A 15,912-nucleotide genomic window follows, 5' to 3' on the forward strand; every position below is an offset into this window, starting at 1 on the left:
AATTCCACTTTTATCTGTCTGAGAAGGAGTTTCATCATGGTATTTTATCTTCAAAAGAACACTAATTTGTCCTTAGAGTTACCTGATATAATAATGTATTGACAGAATTGGTTGGTTTAGTTGAAAGAGAGAGATACTCTGTTGCTGAAATGGATTAATAACCTCTCAGATCTGGAATATCTGTGGGCAACTAGTCATAGATCCCTGGTTTTGTGAGCCACGTTACACACACAACCCTGAGGCTTATTTTTATACTCTTCCTGATGTGAAATGGCCAGCCCAATGATAATTCAATCCTTCCTGCTGTGAATGGCTGTCCTCCATTGAGAACTCCAGCCCATTGGCTGCTAGAACTTGCTCTGGGGACTGGGCACGCTCTTCTCTAGGCTGGTTTTCTGAGCTGTTAAGAGCTTAGACTAAGTCATTGCTGGAAAGTCTTTGAGTTTCAAGATTTTAGGACGCTTTCCAATGTTGTTTCCAAAGTTCCAAAGCAACTTTCCAATGTTGCTTTGAAATCAAGTATTTTACTTTCTTGAAGAAGAGTCATACATGCATCCAGTTAAAAGCCAGTGATGCAAAGGGGAGAAATGGGACACTGTTAGTCTCCTTGGTGGGTGAAGGCGATCAGGCCCAAGTTTTCCAGCCCTCTGGGTCACCTCCCATTTAGTAATTAAATCCAGAGTCCCTATCCTGCTTACAGTGAGAAATCCAGGATCCCCACCAATGTACCCAAGTATCCTTGGGGGGGGGGGGTAATGGCTTTTCTGATCACCTTTTGATATGATTTTCTGGATTCTATTGATTTCTCATCTCTCATCTCCCCTCACTACCTTCTGTGTCACCACGCTGAAAGTAAATGCAGGGCAGCATTCACTCCTGTTGATGTTTTCTCCAAATCACACACACTCAAGGTCATTATATGTAGTAGGCCAATGCTGAGGCACCTGGATTAACATAGAGGGCTTACCTTACAGCTTAGCCCAGCAGAGGAGCGGGCTCCTCATAGTATATGCTAGACAGTGTGGTTCTCAGAAGTGCCTTGACCTCTCCCACTGTTGGAAAGTTCCAAAAGGGCCAGCTCCTCTTACATCTGCCCTGCTCACCTCCCATGCACCCAGAAGCTCCATGCTCTCCCACTATTGTACACAACCATTTGACTCCTTTCTCAACCAGGCCATTGGAGTGTTTCTTTGCACAGCTGACAAGGGTTTCAGTGTCTATTTATGCCTCAACAAAGACAGTTCTCTCCCTGAGAGGATTCAGCATCTTAGCTTACCTGTCTTTTCTTCTTCTGGGCCACATAGAATGCCAATGTAGGGAGAGACATGTGTTGGAAGACCTGAAGCCCCTTGGGAAGAGGATGCCGGGAAAGGGACCCAGAGTCCAAACTCCCTCCCATCTGTAGCACTTCCTGCCAAGGGTTTTACAAACATCCTCCCAGTCATCACAAGCCTGTGAGGTAGATAATATCATTACCCTCATTACCAAGACAAGGAGACAAGTTTAGAGAAGTTAAATCATTTGCTCACCATCATATTGCCATCAAGTGGCAGATCTGGGATTTAGACACAGGTAGTATCTGAACCTAATCACTGCAAAATGCTGCCTTAACCTATGATGCTGGTGCCCACACACATTACTGCATTTTCTTCCTATGAGTTAGGCACAATTTTCATCATTTTTTTTCCCCGAGAGAAACTCTGCCAAAGTCATAGAGTTAGGGTGTAGTGGTGCCAGGAGTCACACTCAAGTCACTCAATCCCTAAGTCCATGTGGCACATTGCCTTGATGGGCTTTCCATTTAAAATATTAATGTATTTACCCTTGGACTTGGGTTTAACAAGCAGAAGTCTGTATAATGATTCCATTAAAAATTTGCAGGTTCTTATAACAAACATCACAGAATTGATGTGTGTGGACATTCATTTTAAAACTTTACAGTGTGAACGATAGAAAGAAAAGGAGAAAGAGTACATTAAAGAAGATTAAGGAAACACTTTCGAATAGCTAAGACACCATCAGACAGGAAATACCCTGGGGATTGTGAGGGACTAGTATTGTTCTAATTTTGGAATTCCAAACCCATGGATTCTGTTAAGAACCATTTTCCTGTGTACTTCTACCTGTCAAAAATGAACTAACTGGCACGTTGAAAAAATACATTGTCATTTCTGTTTATTGTTGCAATGAAAATACCAAGCTTTCATTGTCCTTTGAAATGAGTCTGCACACGGGAACATCTTACATATAAAGATGACAGAGAGGGTAGGGTGATGGGGGTGTTGAGTATGTTTTTCATGAGTAGACTATTGGAGAAATTAAGAGAATTTATGGTCAATAGAATCAATAGCATCTGTCCATATTCATCCCACTGGATGTTTGAATCCTCTTTTTCATGTACCTAATGTGAGTAGTTGTGGAATTTTTACTTGGTTACCTCTAGTGATGGAGAGCTCTGTTTTTCCTAAGGCAGGGGAGGGATTGGAGTGATGAATTGGGCTAAGTGTTGTTAAGTTCCATGCCATGATGAAATAGGCCTCCTGGATAATCTATTGATTTGGGTTCTTGCTTAATGAAACAGGGGAGATTAAGTTTCTCCTGTTCTGTAGAGCTGGTTCAAATCCCTTTTAAATGGGAAGGAACGTGGTCTAATGAGAAAAAATATACAATGTACAATGTTGAGGCCAGTCTTAGAAACAGGAAGCTGGCCTCAACTTCACATGATTATGGGTCTGAGGGCCAGTCATGTATTGCATGAGGATCGCTTCTCTTGCTTGTTCTTATGGCCCATCTCATGGGATTGTTTTAAGAGTTATAGGACAGTGAATATGAAAGTGTTTCAGGGACTTTGCCTTAGGGTTCCATGTCTTGTCATTCATCGAATTGGTGTAGACAGTGCTCTCTGTGTAGACAGGCGAGTGTAGACTTCAGTGATTCAGGTATTTTGCTTAATTATACAGAAATTGTAAAGACCTGGAGCACTTGTGGGCCTGAGTTTGCCTGAGTAGGGTCTGGAGGGTAGGTTCTGATGCCAGGAGGGGGAACACATGTTGCGACCCACCTGCAGACAGGTCAGGTCTTTCTCATAGGTGGGAGATGCTTCTAGCTTCCTTGCCCTGGAACAGTATGTCCAAAAGTCATTCCTTAGTCCCTGGGGACTTTCCATAGCATGTTCCTGGATCTCTTAAGGGCTGAGGTCCCAATCTGATTCCAGTGGTTGGATCATGGCCCATGGAGCTCACCTATCCCTAGTCACCTTTCAAGGTGAGGCTTCATTCCTTACTTGATGGGGATGGGCCTGCTGTGTGGGGTAGATGTGTGGGACTCAGCCATTGGCTGCCTACTTCCTGTCACTGGTGGCTTCGTTTTCTCAACACTGTGTTCTGCATTTTGTTTTTTTTGTTTGTTTGTTTGTTTTTGTTTTTTTAACTGTGTTCTGCATTTTGGATTGGATTGAACTAATACCAAACCATTTCCTAAACAATGCCTCAGTTTTCTAGAGTTTGGAGACACTCTCTTAGATCAGTGGTTCTCAAAAATCTGGTCTGTGGACCATAGTATCAGCATCTGGGTATTTGTGAGAGAGGCAAGTTTTGGGGCCCGCTCCCAATCTCCTGGGTCAGAAACTCTGGGAGTAGGGTCCAGCGTTCTGTGTGTTAACAAAGCTCTCCAGGGGATTCTGATGCACATTAATGTTTGAATGCCTTGTCTTGGACTGTCTGGTTGCCCTCTGTGAAGGCAGATTGGGCCACTTCACCTCCTCCTCTCCCTGTGCGTGTCCTAGAGAAAAGTTTCTCTAGCTTTTACTCTATCTCTACAAGCCTACTGTTAAAATCCATCAACAGATCACCATTCTTTCTACATCTGAATAGTCTAGGTTAAATAAGATTCCCACAAGAGCAGAGCAAGCCACACATCCTGGTGCTGTGATTTACGGGTATCAATCCTGATCTGTAAGAAGTGTACACTGGCTCTGCAGTGGCAAATAACACACAGTTCTCATACAAACAAAAGAGAAGCCACTTGTGGCTGGGGGGAGGAGGGCAGAGGGGCCTTAAGGGGGGATGTCATTTAGGATTTGCCCAGTTTCACACTCAGGGTAACTTTCCTGTACACTCCTGCTTTTCTCCTCCAGTTCCGTTTTCCTTTCTTTCTACAGGAATGCGTGAGTGGTTTGGCAATGTTATTAGCTAACGAAAAAGAAGAGAGCATTACCTTATTTATAGACTTTGGGCCTTAATATCCAGAGGTTTAAATGTGAAAGCTGAGGTAGGTCTTCGTGACTGCTACTTAATTTCCTCAGGAATAACTAAGTGGGAGCTACAATACATCTTTGTTTAGCAGCTATGGTTTTCATTAAATTTAATTAAGTCTCCCAGAAGCTTTAAATTTAGAGCAACTTCAAAATGCAGGTGGTTTCTGTTAAGTATAATTATATTCCCTTTAGAGCGGCCATGGTTTGAGAAAGCTGGGCTGTCAGACTTAAAGTCTTTAACGGGCTCACCGGTGTTTGGGTTTCAGAGAGGCCCTTTCCAAGTACAGCTGGCCTGCCTCCCTGCCTGCCTGCCTGCCTGCCTGCCTCTCTCCCTCCTTCCCTCCCTCCCTCCCTCCCTCCCTCCCTTTCTCCCCTTTTGCAGAAAGCTTAGGTTAATGTGTCTTCATGAAATCCACCCACTTATGCTTACAACCTTGCTAAGAAGTTAAGGTCAACCTTACAGAGCTTATTTTGTTAGTGTTCTCAGCCAGTCTGTTGATCCCTGGGGCAGGTTGGGAACCTTGAGTTCGCTAGGCTCTGTGTCCAAAGAACCAAGCGGCCCTAAGGTCTGGAGAGGATGAGAACAGAGATCTGCGGCAGCCTTCATGGCAGACGCTTGCTGCCAGTGGAAGACTTAGTGCACAGAGCACTCCTTCACCTTCTGTTGGATCCTTATCCCTTTGAACTAAGTGCTTCCTTTTACGTATAGACTTAGAAAGAACGTTGCAAATATGTTGCACAGGTAGTGCAGTAGCATAGCAGAAAGCCTTCTGACATAACCATTAGTGTTTCCCAGATGATAAACTGAGTCACAGAAGGAGTGTGCTCAAGGTTGGTTTTCTGCCCCCCTCACCTATGTGCAGTCCTGCAAACCCAGGTGTGTTTAAGGATGGGAAGGAGGAGGACAAGGAGCTCTTAAACAGCCACAGGGTGCCAAACCTGCCCTTCCAGCTCCAACACAGTCATACAAAAAGAGTTCCTTCTTAGAAATGCCAGAACAAGTGTGTTTTCTGTAATTGTGTTGGTTTGGGATCAGCATTTTCCACAGCTAGCTAAGAGCATAATGTATCATTGCAAAGGTAGGGAGGGAAGGCAGGCGTTTGATGAAGTCCGAAGTTTTCTGGTGCTCTTGATATCAGCCACACTTCCCTGGGTCTGAACACAGATGATCTAGGTCAATTCAATTTTATTGGAAGCAGACAGTTTTCTTTTAAAGTTGCAAGCATATGCCTTCACTATTCATGCCCATTTTATTTGATTCCGACTCTGATCTGGTGAACATTAATGACATGCATAATTGTTATGATGATCTCTGGTTACTGGAGATCAATGTCAAGCAGTTGAAGAAATTGTTGGGATTCGTGTTAATTACCAAATATTCGTAAGTTGTGTTTCTCTTTGAGGGTTGGTCAGTATTTATAGTCGGCATTACTATAATCAATTTTCCAATATTAGCAGTTTTCCCACTATCCATACAAAATAAAAACATGTCTCTCCATTCATGATTGAATATGGGCTGGATGCCAGATAATATCAAGGGATTTTATTAACGGCGGCAATGGTGTCCCGGTTATGTAAGAAATAGTCCTTATGTTATAGAAACGACACACTGAATCATGTAGGGTTGAAGTGATAAGAGTTGATTACACTGTTCTCTTTGCTGTGCATATTTGAACATTTTCATAATAAAAGGTAGCCCCCCCATACATGTAAATATAATGCAAAACTACTGCATCCCATCCACCCGAATATCAGGTTCCAGTCATGGCCCTCACACCCAAGGTGGCAGTCACCACTGTTTCACTTACACTCCCTTCTTAGGAAACTGCCCTGTTCATAATTCTTGATAGCCTTAATTTAGCTTCTATGCTTTTGCATTATGCTGACTTCCTGGACACAGTAGGTTGAGGTAAAAAGTTGGATTGTGGCCTCAGGCCTAAAATGTGTTTTCCAAATGTTTTTAACAGAAGCAGCTCATTTAGGGGCATCCAGGGACATTTGTGTGGCCCAGCAAAAGCTGTTGATAGAATGACCTACCCCTCTCCATCTGGGTTGAAAAGATGAATAAGGAATACTGGAAATGCTAGGTCTCCTCTCAAGTTTTTGTAATAACTAGGGACACCACTGTGTGTCCAAGTGGGCCTGGGATCCTGGTGTCTGGTTGGGTGGTACTGGGGTAGGTGGGAAAGGACAGGACGTGCATTTTGCATTCAGGCTGACACCGCACAACAGTTGGGATGTTTATGCTGGGGAACAAGTGGCTCTAGTCCCTCGGGCTGTGTTTCCGGGGTGTCACTTCCCTCTGGTTCATGCCTCCCACTTACCCTATCCCTTCTATTTTCAGGAAACAGTTCTTAAGGATTCCCTACAAATTTGCCCTTCAGCTACTTGCTGCAGGCTACCACAGCAGGGGCAGAAAGAAGGCATTTCAATCTATACTCAGTGGTAAAATATAAAGGTAAATATCTGGCTGAGATGAAGCCCTGGCATTCATTTACCCTGAAGTATAGTCAGTCAACTAAAGTTAAGTGGTGATAGGAGAGGTTTTCTAATGAAGGGGAGGAAGAAGGTGGGGATGGCCCTGGCAAGCAGAAGGGGCAGAAGGGGCTGCTCCTAACTCACTCCTCGCTGGCCTCTCCTGCCTCTGGCATGGAAGACTCCGGGGGGTGGGGGGAACCCCGACACTTGCTTCTGAAGCCAGAAGGCTCCTTGTTATGTTTGGCTGATGCAGATGAATTTCATTGATCTGCAACATGAGGTTTTCTTTCTCCAAATGTGACAGGGGAAGAGCCCACAGAATTTCAGAGAAGACAAGTGTCAGATAGGCAGCCACAACCAGAGGATGGGGAGCATGGCTGACATGTTCTCCATGAGCTTCAGAGCCAGGGTAGTGGTCTCATTTTGGATATTGTAAGAGTTGTGTTTTCCTCCTCTCTGACTCTATAACGTAGAGATGGAGTTCTGCACAGATGACCCGGGCCAGCCCTGTATCTCAACACAAGGTCTTTTGACTTGTGCTTTTTCATCCTTGCTCCTTGCCATAAATCAGTTGTAGTTGTTAATATGCTTTGGCATTGTGTTGGTTGTGACTTGAAGATAATTCAGAAGGGGTGGTTTTCTTTGGGAGAGGGTTGTTCATTTTTCAGAAAGATTGTCTCTGACTGGTCCCCAAACTATCTCAAGTACAGTGTAAGTCACAAGGTGATCAGTACCTGATTTTCCTCCGTGATGAAAATTGCAGTGCTCTGTGCAAACTTCTTTGTGCCAGAGACTCTAAGAGAGCCTAGGCTATATTGTGAGTGTGTCTGTGAATGGCTCCGCCTGAGGAGGAATGAATTAAGGGGGCTGTCAAGGGGGATGTGAATCCCAGCTGCATTATACCCCGTCCTGGCCTTATGCAGCCTTTTTTTTTTGCAGCTCTGAGTTCACTGAGGGCATGATTTTGCCTTTCTGAATTGTTCATAAGCTATTAAAGTATTTACCATAGTGGAAGCAAGTATCAGATACTTCCCCTCCCCATCCATGAGTTTGTGGATGGTTGAAAATGTACAGGGAGTTCCTGAATTGCTCATAAGTGTACAACTCTTAAAGGGGCTTGTACCTTTAGAGAAATCCTGACCTAGTGAGCAGTTTTCAGAAAGTGGACTAAAGTTTTTCTTCATCAGGCTTTTATCAGAGTCAGAAGATACATAACCATGATTCTAGGATACCGAGACCAGGGTAATAGCAGTCCAGGAGTGAAGCAGAGGGAGTCTGGAAAGTTCTGAAAATCTAGCTAAGAGAGCAAGGTCCTGGGACACCTGGGTGACTCAGTGGTTGAGCATCTTCCTTCAGCCCAGGGGGTGACCCTGGAGTTCTGGGATCCAATCCCACATCAGGCTCCTGCAGGGAGCCTGCTTCTCCCTCTGCCTATGTCTCTGCCTCTCTCTCTGTGTCTCTCATGAATAAATAAATAAAATCTTAAAAAAGAGAGAGAGAGAGAAAGGTCCAGAATCCAGAAGGCCAGGGAATCCACCAGATTTAGCAAGGGACTTGAAAAATCTGCCATCTCTAGAGTTGGCATAGGCTGCAAATGAGTTCTTGATGCTTTTAGCTGTTTTCCTAATCTTTTTGATCTTTGAAGTTTATATGTGTTGAGAAAGGTTAGTATTTTTCCAGATGGGAGATTAATGCCCTGGGATTTATGCCATGGTTTCCAAATTACGGTCACTGCACCAACAGCAGCCACGTCATCCAGGTACTTGCTGGAAATGCAAATTCTTGGGCCCACGTCAGACCTCCTGAATCAGCAGTCTGTTTTTACCAAGTTTCTAGGTGAGTCCGATGCACTGTCAGGTCAGAGAGCACCACCTGTCTACATGCCTTCAGTGGATCCCAGTGCTAGGAAAGGTGGGATTTCCAGAACTCTTAGTGAGGTGGTGGAGAACAAAGCTGGGTTTGCAAGCTCTCAAGTAGCAAATGAGTGAGTGGCAGGTTGCGCTTGGCGAAAGTTGGCCACGAATCCAAACACAAATTTTTTTTTTTTCTAAAAATCTGGAAGATACCTTGCCTCTTTAGTATAAAATACTCTTGAAGCTAAGAAGTATTGACTTAATAAAAAGGAAAAATGGTGATTCTGAGAAACCAAGATACATTCCTGACTAATAGTTATCAAGGTGACAATGTGACAATTACTGTACCCCAAAGGGAACCGATTTATGATACTAGATGAAATTTTATCCAAATGATAGCACATAAAAATGAAATATGGATGAAATATGGTAGTTACCATGAAACTGTTGAATTTCAGGAACGGCAATTTTCATTTGCAGAAATTACATTTTTAACTCTGTAGCAGCTCAGAGGCAACATCAGAAGATAAGAGTGATGGGAGTCTGACTCACATAGCTTGGGATCAGTTATGTAACAGGTCTGAGGTGACAATTGAATGGTTTAAAGAGGAAATGTGAAGCCCTTCTTGCAAATAAGATCATTTGCAAATTCATTTTATTTCTTCAGATTAAAGATAATTCATTTGGTAATGCAAGGAATCCAATGGGATACAGAATTTTAGGACTATTCTTTGTAAATGTAACCAGAATGGATTAGGTGGCTACTGAGTAGACCTAAGACTAATTGTGTTCTCTTTAGCAAAATCACTTGAGGAAGAATCAACCACATTCACATGAAGAGCAAGGCTAGCTTTTTGACAGAATTAAAAACAAACTATACCTCAAGACAAACTTGAGGCATTTTGAAAGTGAGAACCTTTATATGCATAAAGGAGAAACCATATACAAAACTAAAAAAATATCACCAGGAGGGGGGATCCCTTTGGGGGATATACCCCTTTGAGATATAAGGCTCTTTCTAAAATTACCCCTCCCCTTGTAGGGATATTATATGCTGAAGAAAATGAGAGAATTCTTTTTGGCTGATTGGCTTCCTTCTCAGACTATCCCAAAATGGTGAAATTTTTTAGAAACCTGGCTATAACATCAGACACTGACTAAAAAGAGTTTCTCAACTCCTCGTATGTCTACTATGTGACTTATTCTTCCCATTATATTTTTTAGATATAAATTGTGACTTAGATTTCCATGTGTCGTTTTTGTAAACAATAGTCTAAGAAGGAAGAGGTACTGATCCATGTTACAACATGGCTGAGACTTGAAAACATTCTCTAGAGAAGATACTCAACTCCCAATAAACACATGAAAAGATACTCTCAGCATCATTAGTCATCAGGGAAATAAAAATCAAAACCATAATGAGATACCTCTTCATACTTACTAGGATGTGAAGAAATTGAAACCCTTATTCATTTCACTGACGGGAATTCAAGTGGTGTAGCCACTGTGACAAAATGTGTCAGTTCCTCAAAAAGTTAAACATAGATTTATCTTTGATTCCTAGGCATATACTCAGAAGAACCAAAAACATACGTCCCCACAAAAACTTGTGTGTAAATGTTCATAGCAGCATTATTCATAATAGCCCAACGTAGAAACCCAAATATCCATCAACAAAAAAATGGATGAATAAAATATGGTATGTCCATGCCGTGGAATATTATTGAAAGCATAGTGCCAAATGAAAGAGTCCAGACCTCAAAGGCCACATTGTGCATGATTTATATGAACTATTTGGGGTAGCAGATCCACAGAGACAGAAAGTAGATTAGTGGTTTCCAGAGGGCAGGAAAAGAAGGGATGGGAAATGGTTACCAATGGGTGTAGGTGCTCTTTTTTGGGGTCATTAAAATGTTTGGAAATAGGTAGTTGTAACAGTTGCACATTCTTGTGACTATATTAAAATCTACTGCATTGCACACTTTAAAGGGTAAGCTTGGCAGTATATGAATTATCTATCAATTAAAAAACCATTTATATCTCAATAAAAAAATAGAAAGATTAACAAAATCCAAGACTTTCTCTTTGAATAGATAAATAAGATTGACAAACTTTTATCCAAAGTGATGAGGAAAAAGAAGATAAAATTAGATATGATACAGAATGAGAATAGACAAATGAGGTACAACAGGAATATTAAAAAAAATACTGGAAGATTCCCTTCACATTTCACAATAGCATGAAATTGATATATTGGGCTTAATAATGTATCTTGCATTTGTTCTCAAATAGCTAGGGGCTCAAATTTTTATCTTTTCTGGGAGGGCTACTGTGAGTGAGAGCAGGGTGGAGGCATCTTCAGGTGACCACCGAAGAGGCTTCAAAGGAGCAGACATCTCTGTGGCCCAAATCTGCAGCATTGGGCAACCAGAGAAACTTCTGGAATTGCTGCCAGTGACTTGGCAGTTTTGGCCAGCCTTGGGTCCCAGATTTATTCCAGCCTGTATTTAGGCCAGAGCAGACAAGTCCCACTAGATGGCATCATGCTGCAGCGAGCCGGATAAATGTGAACTCTGTAATTTGGAACTCCTGGCCCCTCCGTGGGTGTGCAAGCTTGCACTGGACGTTTCTTGTACCTCACAATTAAACAGCTCTTCATTTACACAACTGATATCTTTTGTTTGTTTTACTCTATTTATCCAATTATGCTCCTCTGTGCAAACGAAGTTAAAACAGATGAAATGGATCTGCTATAAAATGGCAAAACTAGCACAGATTTAGAAAACTTGGGCAGAACCATAAATGTTAAATAAATTGAAATGGCATTTAACAGGTTCTGCTCCCTGGAACCCCAGGCTCCGATTGTTTTACACGTAAATTCTACAAAATCTATGAAATTTTCAAGAAAACAGTTGATTCCTAACTCTTACTCGATAATCCAGACAATGGAAGAGAGTAAAAACCACCCAGCTCATTTTATGGATCTAGAGCAATGACTAAGGTCCACAGTGTGTCTGTGGGTGCACCCCTCTGCGGGGACGTGTGGTTTCCTCAATACCAGCTGGACTTTTGGGGCCTGGTCATACCTGGGTGGTGGAGGGCAGCAAAGATTTGCCACGGGGGCACCAGGTCCTTCCTTTGTCCCTTCTTTCTCCCTACCTCCCCAGCAGACCCAGGCTCTATGTACTCTGGACTGGAGCCCTCGAGTGTTAGGTGGGGGCCCTGATTAACAAGGGGGGTGCACCTGTGAAGGTGAGGCTGGGTGATGAAACAAGGCACCTGGAGCCTGGGAACCCCCATGTATCAGAACTGGAAGTGACCACAGAGCCCGCGGTTTGCAGAACGCTGCACCATTGCTTCTCTCTGACCAGGCTGAATGAATGCTCTCTTCCCTGGGGAGAGGTTGTGACTACCTGTTAATCACTCCCCGCTACGACAGCTAGGACAGTCCCTCCTGAGACTCAGCTGAAATCTCTTCTCCATGGACTTCCCTGAGAACATGATTTGCTTGAGATGCTAACCTGGGAAGGTGAACAGGAACCAGCTGGGGAGAAACAGAGACCTCAGGTCTGGAGTGCAGAGGTAACAGCCGGAGTTCTAAGTCTGCGCTGGTTCTCACACGTCAAGGATCGAGGAGAGACCAAGGATGTGAGGGGTCCTGACCAGATGGGCCGAAGCAGCTGGCTTAGCTATTGTGCATACAGCTACTCTTGCTGGGTAGCACAGGATATGAACGTGTTGGGAAAATCCCAGATTAACCAGAGGCTTCTCTATCACTTTGTAGTCTCTCTTATCCATGGCTTTCCTTTCTGCAGTTTCAGTTACTCGAAGTCAGCCTGGTCTGGAAGCAGATGATGCTCCTTTGGACAGTACTGTATGTTGCCTAACCCTACATCACAAAGGCTACATCATGCACCTCATGCATTTCACCACACAGGCATCCTATCATCTCACACGGTCCCAACAAGAAGGTTGAGTATAGGGAAATAAAATATTCTGAGAGGGAGAGACCACATTCACATCACTTCTCTCGTAGTACATTGTTATAATTGTTCTATTTTATTGTTAGTTATTGTTAATCTCTTACTGTGCCATATCTAGAAATTCAACTGTATCATAGGTAAGCATATAGAGGACAAAAAGTAGTACATAGAGGATTCAGTCCTGTCTGCGGTTTCTGGCATCTACTGGGAGTCTTGGAACATACTCCCCACCAATACAGATCAAGGTTGGGTACTGATATCATTTCTCTAATGGTCTATACAGAGGAATCTTGCAAGAAAGACTGTATCTAGGAATTCGTTTATTCAAGAGCATGCACTACTCTACTGAGAAAAGTTTAAAATGTAAATAAAGGACATAGGAGATGATCTGATTAAATGGAGAGACATTTCATGCTCTTGGATAAGATGACTTAGTAACATGAAAATGGTCATTCTTCCTAAACTATCTCTTTCAATTCAATCTCAATAAAAATTCCACTTGGATTTTTTTTTTTTTGGCTGAACTTGATAGCTTGTACTCTAAAATTTATACAGAATAATGAAAGCCCACAAATAGTAAGCCAGGCTTTAAAAAAAAAATGTGGAAAACACATCACATGACATCTACCCTCGTAATAATTTTTTTAAAGATTTTATTTATTCATGGGAGAGAGAGAGAAAGTGAGGGAGGGGGGCAGAGACACAGGCAGAGGGAGAAGCAGGCTCCATGCAGGGAGCCCGATGTGGGACTCGATTCCGGGACTCCAGGAGCGTGCCCTAGGCTGAAGGCAGCGCTAAACCGCTGAGCCACTGGGGGTGCCCTGCCCTCGTAACAATTTTTAATTGCACAGTAGAATATTATTAGCTCTATGCACATTGTACATACACACCTCCAGAAGTTTTTCATAGTAAGCCAATCTTGAAAGAGATGAATAAGTGGGGTAACATTCCTGGGTAGGATATTAAGACATGCTACAAAACTATTGTAATAAAACCAGCCTGGTACTGGTGCAAGGACAGACCAATAGATCAATGCAACTGGATAAAGAGTTTAAAACAGACTCATACACTGACTAAAATTGATATAATATGGAGGTGGCACCGGTCAGTGGGGGGAAAGGAAGGACCAGCTAGTAGATGCTACTGGAAGAACAGGCTTATTATAGGGAGAAAAATAAGACTGAATTTATCATAACACCACACACAATGATAGGTTCCAGATGAATTAAAATTTAAATATGAGAGCTGAAATGATAGTTGTTAGAAGAAAGTGTGGGGGCAGCCTGGGTGGCTCAGCAGTTTAGCGCCGCCTTCAGCCCAGGGCGTGATCCTGGAGACCCAGGATTGAGTCCCACGTCGGGCTCCCTGCATGGAGCCTGCTTCTCCCTCTGCCTGTGTCTCTGCCTCTCTCTCTCTCTCTCTCTCTCTGTCTCTCATGAATAAATAAATAAAATCTTAAAAAAAAAGAATACAACTTCAGGTGTAAAATCCATGCCAGAAAGTTGGTTTTCATGACCTCTGGGAGATAATATTACAAAGATTAGAATGTTAACAATGGAATATTCCTCAGCCATTAGAAATGACAAATACCCACCATTTGCTTCAACGTGGATGGAACTGGAGGGTATTATGCTGAGTGAAATAAATCAATCGGAGAAGGACAAACATATATGGTCTCATTCATTTGGGGAATATAAATAATAGTGAAAGGGAATAGAAGGGAAGGGAGAAGAAATGGGTAGGAAATATCAGAAAGGGAGACAGAACATGAAGACTCCTAACTCTGGGAAACTAACTAGGGGTGGTGGAAGGGGAGGTGGGTGGGTGGTGGGGGTGACTGGGTGATGGGCCCTGAGGGGGGCACTTGATGGGATGAGCACTGGGTGTTATTCTGTATGTTGGCAAATTGAACACCAATAAAAATAAATTTATTATTAAAAAGATTAGAATGTTAACAGACTGTAAGTAAAGTGGCGAAGGCCAATAAGGGACTGACATCTAGAACACACAGAGAACTCCTGCAAATTAACAACAAAAAGGTACAAATTCTAGTGGAGGAAAAGAAGATTTACAGAATACCTACAAAATTCTACAAGGATATAGGAAAAGAAAAGAGTATGAATTGTCGCCTTTGAAGAGGAAGAGAGTACTAGTGGGATTTTAAAAAAAATACACATGTGAATGAACAAATAAAGGAGTTAAAGAGTAAATAAGTAAGCGAGGAGTCTTACTGGGCCAGTGAGCTGAGTCCTACCAAGTGAGGAGTATGATTGCCTGTGTCTTCCCCCAAGGAGACCCAAAAGGAAAGAAAAAGGAGTTGAAGATACCTGTCTCCTTTGGGCTTCAAGCCCACTCGTCCTGCCTGGTTTTATTCCTCGAAACCATGTCAGCACCTTCCTTTCATAGAAGCAGGTAACCTCTGAGGCTGTCTTGATCCTTACTGGAAGGGATGGATATATCAACTCAAGTGTGAGTTTTCTCTTGCCATTTTAATGTCTGTTTCAGCAGCATTTCCACCAACAGTTCTTTATTTAAGACATTGAAAGATCTACCAGCATGAGGTTCATCCTCCTCTGGTTTTCTTGATCTCTTTTGAAGGTGGTCCCTTTAATACTCTGATACAGGCGAGTCTCTCAGATGCTCCCCCTTCTGGGGATCCCGTGTTTGTGATGCAGCCTGGGAGAGAGCATGAGTAGCTGGGGCAGCCAGGTCACCCTGGGGAATCACCTCGAGGTACCGCCCCCAAGCCTCCACCCCTGTGCTGGAAGTCCCTTCCTGCACTCATACTGCTAAAGCCCTCTCCCCCACATCCTCTTCTCCAGCCCGTGTGTCTTAGCTTTAAGTCAAATAAAAGACAGGATGCAGATACCTGTTGGATTTCATTTTGTTAAACTGGGCCTCAAGTGTGCCCTCAGCTTGTCAATGGTGCTATCAAAGAAGTTCCTGCAGGTTTGTACCCTTCCCAAATCCAATATATGTGTTGTGTGGACTTCTGTGGTCCATGTGGGCAGAGCGAGGACAAAATTGGTGGATGTTACAGAAAGGCAGCTGGAGCCTCCCCGCGAGGAAAACCTTTGAAAATCAGAATGGTCTCAACTTGGAATGGAATTCCATGGAAGGCGAGTGAACTCTTCATCTTTGGAGGTGTGTTAGATGTGGCTGCTTGATCAAGGTGGGGGTGGTGGGGGTGGTGGAGTGGAGGGACAGTGGAACCTCCTGTCCCATTGGCCTCTTCTGGGGGAGCTGTTTGCAACCCCCGCCCCGGCCCCCAGGACTTGCTCCTTTCCCTCAGATATTCTTATTTAATTTTTTTGGTATGGGAGCAGACATCAGGCTTTTTCCT

General features: G+C 43.2%; 2 protein-coding genes across 3 annotated transcripts in view; one reads left to right on the plus strand and one right to left on the minus strand.

Moving 5' to 3' along the window:
- Window positions 1-12,429, minus strand: part of LOC144321961 (uncharacterized) — a 143,777-nt gene extending 131,348 nt beyond the window's left edge. The window contains exon 1 of the mRNA XM_077911328.1: window positions 12,108-12,429. The gene's annotated coding sequence lies outside the window, so the exon portion shown is untranslated. The remainder of the gene's footprint in view (window positions 1-12,107) is intronic.
- LOC144321958 (protein FAM170A-like) overlaps window positions 1-15,912 on the plus strand; it is a 94,192-nt gene that overhangs the window by 15,153 nt on the left and 63,127 nt on the right. For both annotated transcript variants that reach the window (XR_013387505.1, XM_077911321.1), the window contains exons 2-3: window positions 4,160-4,269; window positions 6,600-6,713. The gene's annotated coding sequence lies outside the window, so the exon portion shown is untranslated. The remainder of the gene's footprint in view (window positions 1-4,159; window positions 4,270-6,599; window positions 6,714-15,912) is intronic.

Source organism: Canis aureus, chromosome 10 (genome assembly GCF_053574225.1).
Source record: "Canis aureus isolate CA01 chromosome 10, VMU_Caureus_v.1.0, whole genome shotgun sequence".
In the NCBI taxonomy this organism is placed as follows: domain Eukaryota; kingdom Metazoa; phylum Chordata; class Mammalia; order Carnivora; family Canidae; genus Canis; species Canis aureus.